Below are 18,958 nucleotides of genomic sequence, written 5' to 3' on the forward strand. Positions count from 1 at the left end.
TAATCTCATGGAAAAGTGCCACGGAATGCTAGAGGAGGAAAAAAATCCAAATGCGGGCAATCCTACTACAATCTTTCAGCATTTGTTCTGACCCCCCCTATGGGATGCTTTCAGATGGGGCGAGTTAGCCTACTTCCTGTTGTGACAGGGATTAGAGAAACGTGGTTCTTTATGAACTTTAGTAAGACATACCCCCAAAGGCCTCTCATAATCCTTGGGAATAAGATAGGAAAATGCTGGCTGGATACTAAGGTGATGAAATGAATAACAATACTTAAATGGGTTTGATCAGTGAGTCCAAGTCCACCTAGTAGGTGATCTCTAGAGACATAAAATAGGGCTCTGAGCTCTGCAACATCTTAAAGATATGGAAAATGTGCCTGATAAAATGTCAGATGCAAGAAATTTTTGGAGAGGTATGAAATGTTGTAGGTGACAATCATGAGACAAAAATATCATGATAGGCTAGAGGGGTGTCTAGCCCACATGCAGCCCAGGATGGCTATGAATATGGCTCAATGCAAAATTGTAAATTCACTGAAAACATTGAGTTTTTTGTGATTACATGTCGCAGTGTATTTTAATGTGTCACTCAAGACAACTCCTCTTCTTCCAGTATGGCCCAGGGACACCAAAAGTTTGGACCCCCTGGTAGAGTGACAGGTCAGAACTGAGATAATAACATTAGTAAAGGGAAACGTGAGGACCAGAACAAAAAACTGTTGCATAAGTGCAGGATGGGGACATGTGGTTTAGCAGCAGCATGTGTGAAAAAGACTTGGGGAGGTGTTAGCTGAAAGTAATTTCCATTTAAGTCAATTGTTTGACCTGGCTGCTTAAAAGCCAGTGTGATCTAATGTAGTATTTAATGAGGTACAGCATTAGGTCTAGCCTTACTTAAGTTGTGGCTCCAGAAACAACTAGAAACGTGAGTGCTTCTGATATAAATGTGTTGGGTCAAGTTGCTTTACAAACCTAGCTCGGTTTAACCAAGGAGAGAGGCTTTGCTGGTTTTCATGGAGGTTCTCCCTAAGTTAGGCTGAGCTAAGGAGGTTAATAGATCACAGTTAAGAAGCTGCCAAAGCAGAGGCTGCATTTACCCATTCTTAGCAAATCTGAATTTTGAGCTCTTAAATTGCAATGATAATAAAATTTTAGGCACTAAGACACGGAGACCAATTCAAAGGGCTGTCCCCTCAATTCCTTACTAAATAACAATGCTAAGCAATATTAAGATTTACCTGCATTGTCCGTCTGAGGGTACAACTCCTCGAGTGTTTGAATAGTTCTGGGGCCTACGCTGGGGTTTGCTTCCTTCACGGTTGGAGAGGACTTTGAGGCTAAGGGCTGAAGTGCCTATCCCAGAGAGTCAACTCCCTACAAGCACAGCACTGCTGTTCTTCAGTGTATAAATTATGGACCCTGGGACTTTCAAAACTAACACTTCATGTCAGCAAATAAAGGGCAAGTTTTCCCTATTCTTTGTATGAAGGACCCATGGACAAAGCCAAAGAGGGGTAGAATTGAGGGTGGGAGGTGGGGGTGGATGGGGCGGGAGAGAGTGGTGGGGGGAAATGGAGACAATTGTACTTGAACAACCATAAAAAAAGAAGAAAAAGAAACATAGAAAGCAAACCATCATAATTTCTAAGCAAAGTTGGATTTTTTTTTAAATACAGAAAATTGTTGCCATGTGTTGCTCTCCTCCTTCATGCAGCGTGCCACTGACCTTTGGGAGGGATCACATGGATGCTGGTGCATGTGATTAAGAATAGAAGGCAAGAGTCATGGTCTCTCATTCTTAACTGCTTCCCTCAAGAGAGAGAAATCATTATATGGTGGGGTCAGTGGGCTTTAGTCTCAACATATTTCCTGAGGTGTTTCCTTAATAATTATCCAATAAAACTTTCCTTAAAACATTTCCATACACACACACTCTTATGTGTATGTGTGATTTGAAAATCTCTATATAAAATCTAGAACTTGTTCAGAAAACAGTAATCAGGATGTTAAGAAGACTTGGAATTATATGGGGAAATACTAATACAAAAACTAAAAATTGTTTTTCCCAGAGAAGAAGACATTTTCAGCAATCTTTAAAAAAAAAACTGATGGACACTACATGGAAGAATATTTTCTTTTTCTTTTTCAAAAAAGATTTTATTTTACTTTATTTTATTTAGAGAGAGGGGAAGGGAGGGAGAAATAAAGGGAGAGAAACACAGATGTGCAAGAGAAGCACTGATTAGTTGCCTCTTTCACACCTCCAACCGGGGATCTGGCCTGCAACTGTGTGGCATGTGCCCTGACCAGGAGTTGAACCAGCAACCCTTTAGTTTGCAGGCCGGCACTCAACCAGCTGAGCCATACCAGCTAGAGCTGGAAGAATATTTTCGTATGACTCATTGTAATAATGAGAACTTCCCAAAGATGGTAGAGATCATCTTGACACCAGAGATGTTCTGGCAGAATTTAGATAAATAGATACTGGTTGGACCAGATGAACTTTAAGGCTTCTTCAAGTATTGTTGCTCTAAGACTTTATGATACATTTTTCCCCATGTTGAAGCTAGCAAGGTAATCTGAGGATGTATGCCTTGAGGCTAGGGCTCCTGAGAAATTGGATTCCTGATTGCTGAAAAGCCGAAAGAAGGAATCAATATTCTGCCAGTGAAAAGTTCTTCAGTAGTCTTCCTGGGAAGTAGATCTAACCAGATGGAAAGCAAATCATCAGAATGATAAGAACAAAGGACAAACACAGTGAACAGACTGATATGTATATGAAGGATTTGGATAACACAGTCAAGAGGTTTAATCTAATGGGTATATTAGGACTCTTTCTCCCCAGTCTCTATTAGAAAGCTTGAATTTTAAAAGCATTCATGGAATGTTTTAAAAAACTGAACACATATTATGCCATGAACCAAATGTCAATAAATTTTGTGATACCGGTATCATACAAACAACTTTCTCTGCAACAACAGATTTTTTTTTTAAGTTAGATTCCAAAGCAAAATGATTACTAAAAACTCATTTGGAAATTTAAAATCACACTGCTAATAACTAATGATTCAAAGAAGTAATTGTAATTACAACATTCTTAGAACTGAGAGACAATAAAAATATTCCATATTATAACTTGTTAGATGCTGCTTAAGTTGTACTAAGACAAAAATACTTAAGCCTATCCTACACAGAAGAAAAATGAGTATTCAACTCAAGAAGTGAGAAAGTGAACAAAAGTAAATCCAATGAAATTACAAGAAAAAAGTAATAAAGAAGAGTAATTCATAAAATTCAGAAATCAAACACTCATTGGAGAAGATAAACATAGAAAAAGCTGTTTATTTCAAAAGATTAATGAAATAGACAACCCTCCAAAACTGATCAAGTAAAATACAGAGAAGTTACTCAATAACATTAGGAATGAAAGTGAGAACATAACTACATTTTTAGCAGAGATTAAAAAATAAGAACATACTATGAACAATTGTGTGCTGTGTTTGAAAATTTTAATGAAATAAAGAACTCATAGAAAAATACCACTTGTTACTGAAATAAGAGTGAGAAAACTGAATATTTTTATAAGCATTAAAGAAATTGACCCATCTAACTACTCACCCCTCCATTAAAGAAAACAAAACCAATAAACATCTGGATCAGATGGTTTTAGAGGAAAAAAGGTAAGTTTCAGAGATAAAAAGTGGGAAAGCACTAGTATAATCTCAGCACAAAAATCAGACAAGAAGATTATGAAGAACAGAAAATTATAAACCAATCTTGGACATAAATACCAACATTAAAATAAAAATCCCACCCCCCCCAAATTCAGCAAACTGAATCCAACAGTTAATAAAATATATTTTGGCTAATTTGGATTTTTATCGATAATGCAAAGAATGGTTTAACTTTAGAAAACTAATGGTAGTAATTATCTCACTCTCAGATTAAAGGAAAAGAACCCCATGATCTTATTAATAGGCCCAGAAAAGCATTAAATAAAATTCAACACTTACTTGTAATTTAAAAAACAAAAACTCATAGCAAACTTGGATCAGAAGGAGACTTTTTAACCTAATGAGAAGTATTTACTAAAACCCACTAGCAGGTAGGCATCATGGTGAAATGTTAGTAGCCTTCCCTTTAAATCAGGAACAAGCTAAGAAGGTATGCTCTTTCTGCATCTTTTTAGCTCTGTACTGCGGGTCCTAGCCAGAGTGGTAGGACAAGAAAAATAAATACACAAAAGATTGAAAAGGGAGAACCAAAACAATTTTTTATATATATGATTGGTTATATGGAAAACCTAAGAGCAATACAGATAAATTATACATGAAAAACTGTGTTCCTATGCACCAGCAACAGACAAAATAACTTAAAAAATAGAACACTGTACTTATTTTTCTTGACCTTCATCTCTTCCTCTTCAACCCATGTCGATAAAAATTAATTAGGTATAACAAGTAACCTAATGATATTACAAAAACTTTGACAGGCAGGGGGCATAGTTTTATGAAACACTTAGAGGATTCCTCTCTATTTTATGGCTCCCACAGCAAAATTCCACTTGAAAAAAAAATGGAGATGCTGTAGATGGGGTTGCCTTGAACTGTGGTAAATCACCCATTTTACTGGAAATGAAACACAGGCAGGAAGTTCCAGGCCTCTGCAAATCAAACTCGGTTTCAAAGGAAAAATGAGGTTGACACCTTCTCTTCTACTCAGCTTTTAATAAAGTCAGCAGGAACCTGCAAAGGGCATCCCACACTGGGAAGGAGGCTGGTGTCTTGAAGGGGGATGTTGTCAAACGGTATGTAGAGAGAGAGGGTTAAGAATTTTCTGAATGTTTGCTTCTTCATCTACATGAAGATAATATTGTAGGCTATCTAGTTTTTTAGTTGTTGAAATTTCATAACAATGAAGCTTGGGATAATATTTAAATTCTATGGACTACCAGATGCAACCGAGACTCTTAAATTCTTATTCTATATTCAAATACATCCATCAGAATGGGGCTTGGTCTCCCTGTCTTTAACCATCTTAGAGAAAGATACCATGGCACATACAATTAATTTCAACTCAGGGTTGATTAATTATCACTTCGGATGAAGGGATAATAAAAATAAAGCTCATGAAGAACTTTCTATGCTCATTTGGATCTGGGCAATTCACTCAATGAAAGCAAGATTATCTGAAAACGCTCTATTAAGATGTTTAAAATCAAAACATCTAAAACAAAAATGAGCAAAAATAGGAGAATGGTTTTCTATTAGATTGATTAAATAAATTATAGTGAATTCCTACAATGAACTAGGATGTAGTGTTAAGGTCATATTGTAAAGTAAATATTGACACAGAAAAATATCTATGGTATACTGACTGCCAAGTTAAAAATATTAGATATTACATAATACTAGATAATAAGATATTAAACAGTGAATGCAATTTGAAATCATATTTGAATCTTCCAAATTCACTTTGGGAAAGGACTTTGAGTAAAATACTAATGTGTGATAATCTCTGACTGAGGGGATAACAGGTGACTCTTGTTTTGTCCTTTAAGCTTTTCTGTTTTTTTCTAAGTACTCTACATGAGGGGTGTGTATTGATGCAGATGTTATTTTAAAGAATCCATCAAGATGAAAACACCTACAGTTCATATAGCATGAATTTCTGGAGCTCTCCAGAACACTCACAAAGTACAGTTTCATAGCAGCCAAAACAACCAATAAAAACAGTGTCCTCCTGACAGTCATACTAGAGGCTCTTCCTTCTTACTCCTGTTTGACCACTGGAGCGCTAATATTGGCCTGGAGTATATCAGGGCCCCCACGAGGCACTGAAAGTGCTCAGGGCCCAACCCAAGGAGACATTTACTTCCGTTAGCTTATTCTTGCACTCTCCGCAAAGGGACAGTGCAGAGCGTCCAGTCCAGCATCCGAGGTAGCAGGAAATTAATGAGAATTCTGTGCATGGACAAAGAAATGACATTCACCACTTTCATAAAGTCACTTCCCTGCTCAGCAACTTTCTTCAGCTCTCCAGCTGGGCTTCCAAGCCTTCCACACGAGGGCCCACAGACCTCTTCCACTAGTTTCCCACTGCCCCAACACAATCTGCACCCAGGGTGGAATGTATCTGCACATAAATGTGCCTGGACTTCCCACATCTTACCCATGTGCCTGGCCCCAAGCCAGTCTTACCCACCAGAAGCTTTCCTCTCAGCTCCCCAGGCTCACATTGGTCTCCCTGTTTCTTGATTCCTCGGCCTTCCGCTCGCACTGATCATGTGAGGGTGAGGCATTCATGTTATTTCAGTGTTTCCTGTGCATGGCAGGGTTTTATAAGAGTTGGGCCAAGCTCTGCACCTCTCTGGTTCTCCCCATTGCCTTCTCCTAGCTCCTAGTACAGGGCTGCAATATATGTAGTAGGTCTCAAGTCCAGGAGACAGACTTTCAAGGTGGGCTGAAATTGCTGGTGCTTTTCCCAACAACAGTTTTCTGAGCAATCTATCCCTTTCAGTCTGTCTGTCTGTCTTTCCCCTTCCCTCCCCCTCTTTCTGCTTTATCCCATCTGTGGGAGAGAGAATATTTCACTTGTGCATTCTTCTCAGCCTATGTCGATATGGTTTCCTCTAATATCTTCAGCTCGCATTTAGCTGCACTAGCGAATGGCAAATCGCTGACACAGACAATCCACAAGGGCGCCTGTTCCTCTCACCTCCTGGCTCCCAGGCACCCTGACCCTGGAGGGTGCTGCACCCTCTGTGCCCGCTTCCACTGAGGACTGTGCACCTTTCAATTCCTTCCTAGTTCTTCTCCTTGCTTTTCAGGACTTTGGGGGTTTACATCTCCCATTCATTTACTCATCCACTCGTTCAGCACCTCAGTACTGAGTGCCTTCTGCCTGATCAGCATGATTACTTAAACTCCGAGTTGGAGGTCTCGTGTCCCCAACTAGATTGGAAGCTCCTTGAAGGCAAAGATTGTCTCCTACAATTATTTAAATATTACCAGAGAACCTTGTAGTGTGCTCATAAAGTGCTTGGAAAATACTGAACTGGTTGACTGAAACAAGAAAGAAAAAAGGAACACAGCAGAAGGCTGCAGTTTTCTTTCTATTACCCTTTCTTCGTGGTTTGACAAGGGATGATGTGAAGACAAGGAAAAACTCAGACTCTAGCAGAGTAAGAGCCATTTTTTTTTTCTGAGCCTCTGCTCAGACCAAATGAGACAGTGATGTATGTGAAAGCACCCTTTACGCTGCAGAGTATTTTACAAATATGAGTGCCATCATCATCAATGACTATGTGTGAAAACTTTGATTCCAAACAGTAAACAACCAAGTTGCCCCATTTTGCACACTCCTGCAACCAGCAGCAAAATACACCCTGAGAAGACAAGCTGACAGCCTGACAAAACCTAAACGGAAAATAAAATGAGCAAGAACAGCCATACACCCAAAAGGAGCAAACCTGCACTGCTTGAAGAAAGAAATACTTTAATTGCCTCCACACTCCTGCTCGCCTCCATCTGCTTGCATTTAAGGAAGCCCAACTACTGGGCTCCTGGCAGCTGCGAAGAAGAGAGGAAATGCTTCCCAAGTGCCTGAATGGCTGCAGCAGGCAAGGAAAGAAGGTCCACAAACAAAGCTGAACTGCAAATCAAATAAGAGTTTTAATGTTTGTTATGCAAAACTGAGCAAACAATCTCTCCTGGTTTCTAGACCACAGGAAATAACGGAAATCATTCTCAGGGAAGGCGGCGGCAAGCGGCAGTGGTGGCAGCAGCAGCAGCAGGCGTGGGCAGTAATGCTACAGTGGTCTACCCGTCGAGGAGCCTCCCCCAGGCGGGGAGGCACAAGGGGCCCAGGCTGCAATTAGGTTTCCTGTGGGGAACTGACTGGAAGCACAGGCACCCACACCCCTTAGTGTGGTGTAACGCAGTCTCCCTTGGGGCCTGCCCCTGGCTGAATTCCTGAGCGGTAATCTTTGTTTTTAGAAATACCAACCTTTTGATTCTGGTCTCATTCTGATCATTTCTCCTGGGCCCTCCCTACCTTAACCTCACCAACCCACAAGTCTCCAGTCTGCTCCCAGCCTCACCCTTTCCGGGCTGCCCCATGCTTGGGACCTTCCTGAGGAAGCACCCGAAGGAGTAATCACATAGTACAATTTTTTTTTTTTTTAAATCACAGCTTCTTGGATAACAGGCAGTCCATTTTTAGATGATGAAACTGTGGTGCACAGATGCCAAGAGACAAGATATGTTCACACCACCAGCTACAGGCAGGGATATGAGCCCTCATTTCACACCTACAACATATCACACATATGACAGAAAGGGGAAACCAGAGTCAGTGGCACTTGCTACAGGCCCAAGGCTACGCTGGGTGACTTTGCACACTCTATCTGAATTCAAACCTTATAATAATTGTGTGAGCTGGCCTCATAGAAATTATGCAAATTTCCCCAAGTGTCACAGTCAGTAATGGTGAGGTTGGGATTCATGTCCAAAGCCTGCTCTTCTAGCCTGTGATATACCTGGACATTTCAGGATGAAGGAAGCTGACTCTTGAGTAATTAACTCAAGAGACAGGTACCCCTTGAGGCTTTCCATTTTGTGCCGGGTATAGGGAAAGGAGAACAGCATAATGGTATGGGCACCAGTGAGTGACATAGGCCCCAAGATTCAACCAGAGTTTTAGAAATCAGTGGGATTGATTGTTACTGGAAACTTCTTGATTTCCTGGCATGGCCCTAGTTTCGCAGTTTGTGGGGACGCTCGAAGATTCTGGAGAGGTAGCTTTTGTGTGCCTAAGCAGCTTCCTCCTCCACAGAAAGCTAAAGCTAGAGAGGTAGGGCTTTCCTTGGGCCAGGAGCACTTGGCCTCAAGCACTGAAGAGCAGGCTTGGTAATACCAGTGGCAGCTAAGCTTGGGCTACTGGGATGTACAGGGCTCTCTGCAGGAGGGGCAGAGGGGCCTGTTGGCCACCCACCCAGGGACTCCTTGTACCATTGGTAACAAAATGTCCCAAGGAATCCCCTAGACAGGGTATCTTTGCCTCCAACCAGTACTCCCAACACAGCAGGCTGCTCAATTGTTCTGGACCAGGCCAGCTCCACCTTAAGGCAGAGTCTGCATTAAGTGCTGGGGGTAGTGTGGGTGGCCTATGTTTATGATGTATGTTTACAAAAAGGGGAATGGACTAGTCAAAGAACATGTACGAATGACCCATGGACATGGACACCAGTGTGGGGATGGACTGTGGAAGTGGGGTGTGGGCATGCAGAGGAGGTCAAAGGGGGAAAAGTTGGGACAACTGTAATAGAATAAACAAGAATAATAAAAAAAATGATCATGCCCTTCCACACAAAGAAACAGCTTCAACATGTAGGCTGCATGTATGCAAAATGTCTGCTGGGTATATGATGAGGTCCCCCCTAAGTGGCTGGAACTGGAAAAGAGAACTGTCCACTCTCATATCCAGTCCTGGTCCTTCCTGAACAGCAGGGACGAGGAAGCCTCCTGAGCTGTCCCCAGCTGAGGGGCCACCCTGGCAGAGGCTCTGCTTTTGCAGCTGGTTCTCTGAATTCTCTAAGACCTCACTGGTTAATACTGATTTGGCACATCATGCAATCTCTATCCCTGGCTTGCTATTTTTAAGATTAAAATTCAACCAAGTCTCAAATCTATCTCTTTGGAGCAGATACCGATGGAACAGGTATCTGAAAGCACCTTGTGTGTTTTGCCCATTGCTGGATGGTTAAGATAGTTTGCTTCTCCTGGGATCCCGCTCCCCCAACATTTTATGGTAAAAAACTTCAAAAAAAGTTTCAATTATTTTACACTGAACATCAATATACTACCACTTAACTTCTAACATTATACCATATTTGCTTCATCATGTAGCTATCCATCTATCCATATTGTAAAAAGTTTTAACTACACATTTCTTTTCATGGTACTTACTTTTCTAAAGTGCAGCTTTGGGGGAAAAGCATGGTTTTTGAACAACTCTGGGTGTGAACACCTGCTTGGGTGCTTATGAGCTGGACACTGTAGGCAGGTATGTAATTTCTTGGAGCTTCAGTTCCCAAAGTCACAAAATGTGGGTAGCAATGTATAGGGGTGCTGTGAGGATTAAATACAGTAAGGTGTGGGAAAGAACCTGGAAGGATGGGTAACCAATTTTTAGTTCACAAACTATGCTCTCCGTCTCATCTATGAAACAAATTCGAATCAGTTAAAAAAGAATGCAGGCACCAATGACACGAGATGGCAGGATGCTAGTAATTGTTGGCGCTGGGGGAGGGGCACATGGGGGTCTGTTATGCTGTACTGTTGATTGTCTGTAAATTTGATATTCCATAATAGAACAACAAACTGTTAAAAAATATGAATCGGTCACTGGATTTGCCAAGGAAGAGAAAAGGGAATCCGGTGTTAGAAAAGGGTGACATGAAGGCTCTGAGGAAGTAAGAGCTGAAGATGACACTGAGGTCACAGTGCAGGGTTAGGGAGGCCCGGCCGCTCCCTCTCGCGGTGAGGCGGGAGGTGAAGGGGGCAGGAAGGACGGGACTTGCGTGGTTCGCAAACGTTCCCCAGGTGGCAGGTTCACTACCGGGTGAGAACCTTTGTACTGGCAGGAAAGTGAGAAACCGCATTTTCCATCATGTTATAATTATGAGAAACAATGTGGCCTATAAGTGACATGCCAGGGTGAAGCATTACAGTTAGTGCTTGTTGACTAAAATCTTCAGCTTCAGGAAAAGTGAGAATCGGTTAGAGAGGCCCAGGCTCATCAGGTCTGACCTATGCCCAACTCCGCTTCTCTGCGCCTCAGGTTGTCAGCCTCTGAAATGGGGGGGGGGGGGGGGGCAGGACTAAATCCCTGCATCTGGAGCCAGAGCAGAGGCCCTCACCTGCAGTCCTTCTCCATCACTCCAAATTCAGGAACAATTCTGCTCAAGACAATTCGAATGAACCTAATAGGCCTTTATCCTCAGCTAGCACCGCGCCAACTGAGGCGTCTCCTGGGAAGCACTGCCATTTGTCTGTGCCACTTCTGCTTCCGTTCCTCTCATGGGAACAAGCCTACAGATTCTTCTGTGACTCATTAACACAGTGAAATACTCACAAAGAACAAGGAGTGCGAGATGGGTTAAACAGACAGATTTCAGCCCCTTCTGATGAAATTGGAGAACAATTCGGAAAGAGGAAAATCCTACAGATGGGAGATATATTCATTTCCTACAGATTTGGAGGGAGGTATATTCATTTTCTTTCAAAGCTACAGATGAACTATCTACTATTGTGCTATTAACCTTCTAATTAATAAATCCCAGGTTTTATAAAATAATATGCCACTTAAGTACTACCTCCATGAAACCTAACTTTCCCTCTCTCCAAAAATCAAACACTGATCAAATCAAATCTCAAGAATATTAATTTCTGTTTAAAAGAGAAAGTTAAAAACAGACAGACAAGCCATGGACTCCATCTCTAAACAAAGCCTCGGCTGACGCAAAGCAGCCTGCACTAGCAGCGGTGTGGGTGCCCAAACGTGGCGATTGGCTGATGAGCGTGACAACAGTACATGTGAGCTGCCAACAGTTAGAAGGTGGAATGGTTGACATGGTCAAGATTTCTGACAGTGCTGTGCCCACACTACCTGAGACCCAGTAGCACCTGCCCCTTCCAGGTATGTGTGGCTTGTGTTTCTCCAGTTGCATCCCCACCCCCATCTGACTTGCCTTGTTTATGGACCTACCCAGTCATGTAGGCATGTGTCTAAGGCAAGAACTGTAAGGTGGGAGACACAGCCAGGGTTGGAGATCAGATGGAATGTGGAAGCGTAGAAAAACCCTAGCTCTGAGCCTGACACTCTGGAATGATCTTAGTCCACCACAGGAGCTGTGTGACCTTGGACAAGTATTTTTTGCTCACTGGTCTGAGTTGTTATGTGGGAGGAAAGAGGAAAAAAATTTCTATAGGTAAGGATCCCATGTGGTACCTGGTGTGTAATAAATGCTCTGCTAAAGTGACTCCTTCTTATCCCAAAGGCAAGAAAGAAAAATGTTTGGCATGACCTATTATTACAACAAAATTTAGCTGATGACTGGGGATGTAACTAAAAAGTCATTATTTAAAAAAATAAGAAGGCCTAGATCATTCACTGTACATAACTGAGGAAGAGATGCAAAAGGTAAAAAACATCAGATACTATTCCAATGTAATACTGATCAAGACACGGGTGTCAGGCCATTTTTGGTCAAAAACTGCTGGACACTCAGCGTGGTGTGGGCGAGTGCGCTCAGAAACCACCCATCATGAATGGGCAAACACACTGAAAGTGGATTTCAAAAAAATCCACTGAAGCCAAACACAGCCTCTCACAATGATGCCAGAGGGTGCACTGCTACAGATGGGTTCCTAGAAAACTCACCTAGTAGGGGAAGCCTGTACTACAAGGGGCCTGCCCTCCAGAAGATAATTCTGTTTTTTTGGGGGGTCCCCCTAGTAGATAGATGGTGGGATAAATTAACATCATCCACTTCCTGATGTGATATAATATCAAGCATACAATGCCACCCATGAAGTATTCTCGTCAAAAGACATTAACCTGCATCTAACAATAAGCTTTCAGATATAACAATTTTCAAGAATCATGGAGCAAGTTAACACCACGAAGAAACAGACAGTTCCAGAGTGCAGAACATTCTACACTGCAACCAGCCGGGAACCATGAGGAAAGTCTGAATATGGACTTCATAGATATATTATGAAATTATTGTTAAATTTCTTAGGTATGAAAATAGTATTGTTATGTAAAAGAATATCCTTATTCTTAGGAGATATGTGATAAAATATTTAGAGTTAAAATGTCAAGATGTTTGCAACTTTCGAATGGCGCAGCAAAAATTTATACAATATGTATTATATATATATCACATTAGAAGAGGATATAAAAAGCAAATGTGGCAAATTTAAAACAGTTGGCGAATCTAAGAAATGGATATTTAGGTGTTGGATTTACCATTCTCCTGGCTAGCAAGTTTGAAATTTTTCAAAATAAAAAGGTGGGAGAGAAACTGGGAGAAAAGAAAAAACAAAACAGGAAAGAAAAATGAACAGCCAGATCCAATAGTATCACCCCCTTTTCATCATCACCTCAACATTTATATTTATATTCAGGTTAGCTTCACTGTATGCCTTTTCATTCCATACATTTTTATTTTTACCACTTTAAAAAACTTCATGTGTGCTCATTCAAACTGAGGCAGCCACCGTCTTGGCTTCTTTGCTGCCTGACATCAAAACCAAACTTTGAACAAAGCTCCAACAGTAGGCTGTACAAGGTGACCAGGTAGGTACGAGGCCAAAGATACCATATCAAAACCTCCTGAAACTGACACCTAATTCACTCTCTGAATGGTTTTTAAGCCGGTAAGACTGGATCGAAGGCTGTGGGTGGGCATTCTCTCGGGCTTTGATCTTTTCCAAAGACTGCGCTCTCTCTCCACCTGCACTGGGTGCTGACAGAGGAATGACAGGTACAGGGTGCTGGTCAGCGGGCTACTGAGGTTTTAAAGGCTCTTTCCACATGCAGTGTGCTGAGCCTGAGTGCTGGTGCAGAGAGCGGCATGGCATAACCCACACAACAGCCATTCTGAGTTCAATTGTAAAGCCTGAGAGCTCCTGACAAAGTGGAAGTGAATTCTGGGATGCCTTTAACACGGAGAGAGCCATAAAGGGCCTGGATTCAGAGAACGCAGCTATGAATCTGGCTCTCCTGCATGCCAGGCTCTACTGCACACCAGCTGCACAACCTCAGAGCAGTGTTTCTCAGTAGGAGCACAAAAGTCACTGTGTCCTGTGCCGGGGACAACTCTCACTGGGCGGGATTGACCCAGCACTGCAACATTAACCACCTCTGCCCCACTTCCCATCTCACTACATGCCAACCCTGCCTCCAGTCTTTGGGAGAGTAAACACCCCACACTCTCAAACACCCCCTGCCTTAGATATAGGCTATGTTCTCTGAGCCTCAGATTTTATCTGGGAATAATACCTGTTCCACCACCCAAAAAGTAGTTTGGGAGGAGTGACTGTGCCGTATCTCCTTATAAACTTAAACTAGCTATACAAGTGATATCATAATACACACTCACATAGGCTGCCTGCCAATCAGAGGCAGGGGCAGTCCAACCACCTGCATCCCAGGTGGGATCTATTCCACAGTGTCAGCTGTCCAGTCATGTACTACCACACACAACAGCCACTCATTCTGGACACACTTCCCCTCTGTAAGTGGGGCATTTTGGTTTATAAGTGTTGATGCAGATAAAAGCCACGCTGCAGTGTGAATTTTAGAGCAGAAGCTGATGGGCAGATAAATGGGCTACTGGAACTGACAAGTAGGATGGCAGTCTCAAAGTAGCTTCCAAGAATCTGGGTTAGGATGGTACCAAAACTAGCCTGGAACAGGCAAGGAATTACTTCAGGGATCAAGAGAACCAGGTGACAGAATACTCTCTCATGCACGCCAGAGCAGGGAGCAGCACGCAGAGGTCTGACTTATAGAACGATGGACTCATCTGCAATTGACATTCTTCAGCGATGCTCGTAGAAGGGAATCTCAGAGGCTGGGCAGGCTGTTGCATGCAACCTCACATGGAACTGGACAAAGCTGAGAATGAAGGCTGGAGCAGTGAGCGGCACAAATCAGTGTGCATAAGAGCCTTGAGCATGAAGATGCACACCTGCAGCAGGAGTTCAGCTTCTGTCTGTCCAGAGAAGGCCCAGGGACCTGCATTTCTCAACGGCTCTCTGGGTGATTCTGTGCAGAGGGGCTGCAGATCGCCTCTGGGCAACACCTCTCCAAAGATTCTCAATTCCCCTCATGGAACATGCTGGCTCTCACTTTTGTTGCCTTCATGAACTCAGAATTTATGAAAAAGTGCTTCCATGCCCTTAGGTGTGGTTGGGCTTTTGGGTTACAAAATGGCTGGTTCTTCTTATTTATGTGTGTTCCTCTCCACTCGCTCCCCCTTCTCTGCACATAGTATAAATGAGAAGCTAATTCTGTTTTGCTGATCTAATTTCTCCCTTGTCATTCACTTTTAAATGAGGACTAGGATGTGCTGACTGGGCAGAAAGTCTGACCCTCTGTAAGGCCAAGGCCTCAAGAATCAGCAGGGAAATGAGGGAGGCTACCAGAAGCAGAGCAGGTCAAGGGTGCTAGTCTTGAAGACCAAAAGTGAAAGCAGATACCCATTCTAGGTTACCAGTCTTTCTGAAAGAACACAGAAATGACCCATGGGAATTGCCCAGGAGTCACAAAAGGGGTCCTGGAATCAAATAGCTGGGAATGTGTGGTTTTTCTACAGATACCTAAAATATTTAGCATGGACATAGTGCTTTTATAGTCATACTTGACTCTGCTTACTATTCAGCTTTGGTACATTCTCCAAATTCTATTCATCTTAAAAACAGCAGACCGATAATATTTGAGTCCCTAAATCTCTGGGCTTGGCCATCTGAAATGAGATCTTTTATCCTTCTCCAGCTTTCCAGAATGCATTTTCATACCACTCTTGCAAGAAGAAAGATTATCAGAAAAAGAAAAATGAAGGGAAATAAAGTCGAAAGGATGTTACACCAAAGCTTTTGGGAGGAAAACATTTAGGTTCGCAAGCATACACCACACCCTTTCTGGGAAGATATTACTGGCCTTGAAGCTAGGTTGGTGGATTCCAAAATATACCTCACAAACAGCACAGTTATCCTCTCAAAATAGGCCCTATAATTAAAGTCTTTTCAAGTGGATTGTCCTATATCACAACTTCACATATGTTGCTTCAGTCCCCCTGCTTCAGCAAATGTGGCCACATTGGGCTACAAAGGCTCTGAACGACTTGTGGTGTCACTAGGAAACTGATGCAAATACACAGCCCTGTGCACCAAAATACCCAATCTCAATCATCTGTAATGAGATCTCTGCCCTCCCTAGGCACATTTTTATCGTGCTGGAATCGCTACCCTTGATTCAGAAGGAAGGACTAGCCCAGATTGAAATGCCATTTTATCTCAGAGGTCATCTAAAGGCAAACACATGTGAAGAAGCTGGGGTTAAAATTTAAAATATAAGACCATCTCTTTTGTGCGAATGCTGGGATCATGTGTGAGTCTCACTTTTTGCCTTAGTTGCCAGTTGTCAGCATAAGCCTTCAGACACCCATCTGTCTGTCTGAACTTCATTTAGATCATTTTTTCGCTTGGAGTCAGAGTTAATGTACAAGATAGCTTCTTGGAAGTCCTTTTAGACCTATGATTCTTTGAACAAACTTTTTACTGTTTTCTAGTTATATGCATATAGCTAAATGTCAAAATATTTAAAATGTTAAACTTTCAAAATAATGAGTAATTTAGACATTAAAATTTTTTTACTACTTCTATATGAGGTCTCTCAGCCTTGGAATTAGATCTTGGGTTGGATCGCTCTGTCTGTGCGTTTAGCGCTGTCCTGTGCACTGTAGGACATCTGGCAGCATCCCTGGCCTCCACCCACTGGCGGCCAGAGCCCACACTCCCCAAGTTGCGACCATCAGAAATGACTTCCGGCATTCCCCTATGTCTTCTGGGAGGACCAAATTGGCTTGGACTGAGAACCACTGCCCGCTCTCTATTTGTGTATTTATGTATCTCCCCCTGGCATGGCCAGGGAAAATATATATCTAGATTTTCAAGGCATGTGCAAGTTTTAGTTTTAAGAATTTCAAACTTCCCATGACTCATAACGAAGAATCAGGATCTGTGACACACTACAACCCAAGATATTCATAAACAGCACTACTTGCTGTCTCAAAATAAGGGTGGTGTGACCTCATTTCAGTCAAGACATTTAAGAGAATGAATCTGCAACCTGATCTCCTGGATGCTATCCTCCCTACTTTGGGGAGCTCCATTCTTAGAAGACTAGTCTTAAGAAATCCTTCACAATCTATTACCAGGCACTCAGGACTGATTATGAAGGAAGAAGATTCGGGTTGGTGTCTATTAAAATCATACACAGAATCGATGGCCCACTGTATTCCTCCAGGGCCAGACCACCCCAGAGGCAGCATTTTTAAAGCTGAGCCAAGTGTGAAAAAGGACTGGTAAAGCAGATGCTTCCTCAAGGAGAGTTGCAGGGCGGGGAGAGACAGGAGAATAACATTGGAAGACAAAGAGTCAATGAATGGGCGATGGTAGGTCCAGTCTAGAGAAGAAAAGGTGAATGAGGAAGGAGATTGTCTTTAAACATCTGGTGAGCTGGTGTGCGGGAAAGTGTGTGGACCTGTGTCATTTGCTTAGAAAGCGACTGAGAGCAGTAGGGAGTTCAGTAAATACTTATTGCAGGCCTTCCAGGTGCCAGGCGCTGAGCCGACAGGGATGCAGAAGACCCAGTCTCCGTCCCATGGAGTTCACGTTGTAGTTCCATGTGAGGATAGATTGCTTCCCCTCCCTCCCACCCTCCCTCTTTCTTTTCAACAATTTGAGCCAAATGCCCAGTTATTTGTCTAACTGCTTGTGTTTTTTTTTCCTTTTTAAAATTTAAGGTTTAATTAACATACAGCAAAATTTACCCTTTCGATTGTATAGTTCTGTGAGCTTTCACAAATTCATACAGTTGTATAACTACCACCACAACCAAGATCTGGAACAATTTCCTCACCCCCCTAAAATTTTCCTGTGCCCCCAATTGTTTTCTTAATTAGAACAAGTGACTTGGGGCAACAGTAGGCTCATCTCTGAGAAATGTGCATTTCCCTCTATAGCGATACTGGGGAAGAGACTTGTTTAGCTAGTGGAAGACTGGGTCAGACAAACCCTGAGGTCGGGTCCATACCTCTGGTTCCATGAAACTAAGGGGTTGTCATACGAACACCTGATATTATAAACACTGGCCCATCTACAGTGATAAGGCTCATTTTCCCCAACCACAGGTAAAGGCTCCATCCCAAAGGCAAATTCTTTTAGTCAAAGCTCAAAAAAAAATCAGTCCAATAATGGGATCTCTGTGAAAGCTACATAGTAAACATAGACCCCCCAAAAATCAAAAGACAGGTTTGGAAATGAAAGCCTGAATTTGGTAATTGAGATCCAAACCAAGGGCACCATTTACTCCCAACCCTTCTTTCTCTTGTTGTTATTTTGGTTTAAAAATAACATTAACTCCAAAACTGAACAAAACTCCAACAATGTGACTGCAATTGGCTCTAAAGGTGACAGGAAGGGAAGTTAAATTAGCCGCGTTTGCCTAAGAATGGGTGGACAGGGTTAGAGAAGACAAATGTCTCGGCCCCACAGCTTGTTATGGGGTGGGCGCTGGAGGAGGGACTGTGGTGACCAAGTCAAGTTCCCCATGACAGCAGATGGGGCACAACCAGCCTATCCCCAGCAGCCCCTCTGCTGGGAGATATGAGCACCTTTTAGTGACTTGACCTCAGTGGCAAATGTCCAGTTTCCAAACAAGCCTGTTCTGTTACCAAGAATACCTGCTTTACTGAGCATCTACTATGCCACAGCACTAGTATAAAATGAAAATGCAGTTCATTCTATTCTTACAATCACCTTATGAGGTAGGTAACAGTATTAAGTCTCACTTTACAGATGAGGAAACTGAGGCTCTGAGAAGTTATGTAACAACAACCAGTAAGTGTAGAACTTAAATTTGAACACAGGTCTCCCAAACCCAAAGACTCTCCTTTTTACTATTGCTAGCAATGACTTCTGGGTGCTTGCTGAACTAAATGACCTTGGTCTCTTAGGCCACTGTTACGCTGTTTTGTAGGCTGGCTCCCAGGCATGCTGGATTCTTAAGCCGCTAATTGCCCGTTTCTCTCTCATTTCAACATAGAGGCCACGAGGATCTCTCTGCTTTTGACTTCACATTTTATGTCACTTTTTTGGTC

At 42.5% G+C, this 18,958-nt stretch overlaps 1 protein-coding gene across 4 annotated transcripts in view; it reads right to left on the bottom strand.

Annotated features, from left to right (window-relative positions):
- The window catches only part of FYN (FYN proto-oncogene, Src family tyrosine kinase), a 200,325-nt gene that overhangs the window by 92,779 nt on the left and 88,588 nt on the right, over window positions 1-18,958 (bottom strand). The window lies entirely within an intron of this gene.

Source organism: Phyllostomus hastatus, unplaced genomic scaffold, assembly GCF_019186645.2.
Source record: "Phyllostomus hastatus isolate PE091 unplaced genomic scaffold, TTU_PhHast_1.1 phas_contig_40, whole genome shotgun sequence".
NCBI classification, from domain to species: domain Eukaryota; kingdom Metazoa; phylum Chordata; class Mammalia; order Chiroptera; family Phyllostomidae; genus Phyllostomus; species Phyllostomus hastatus.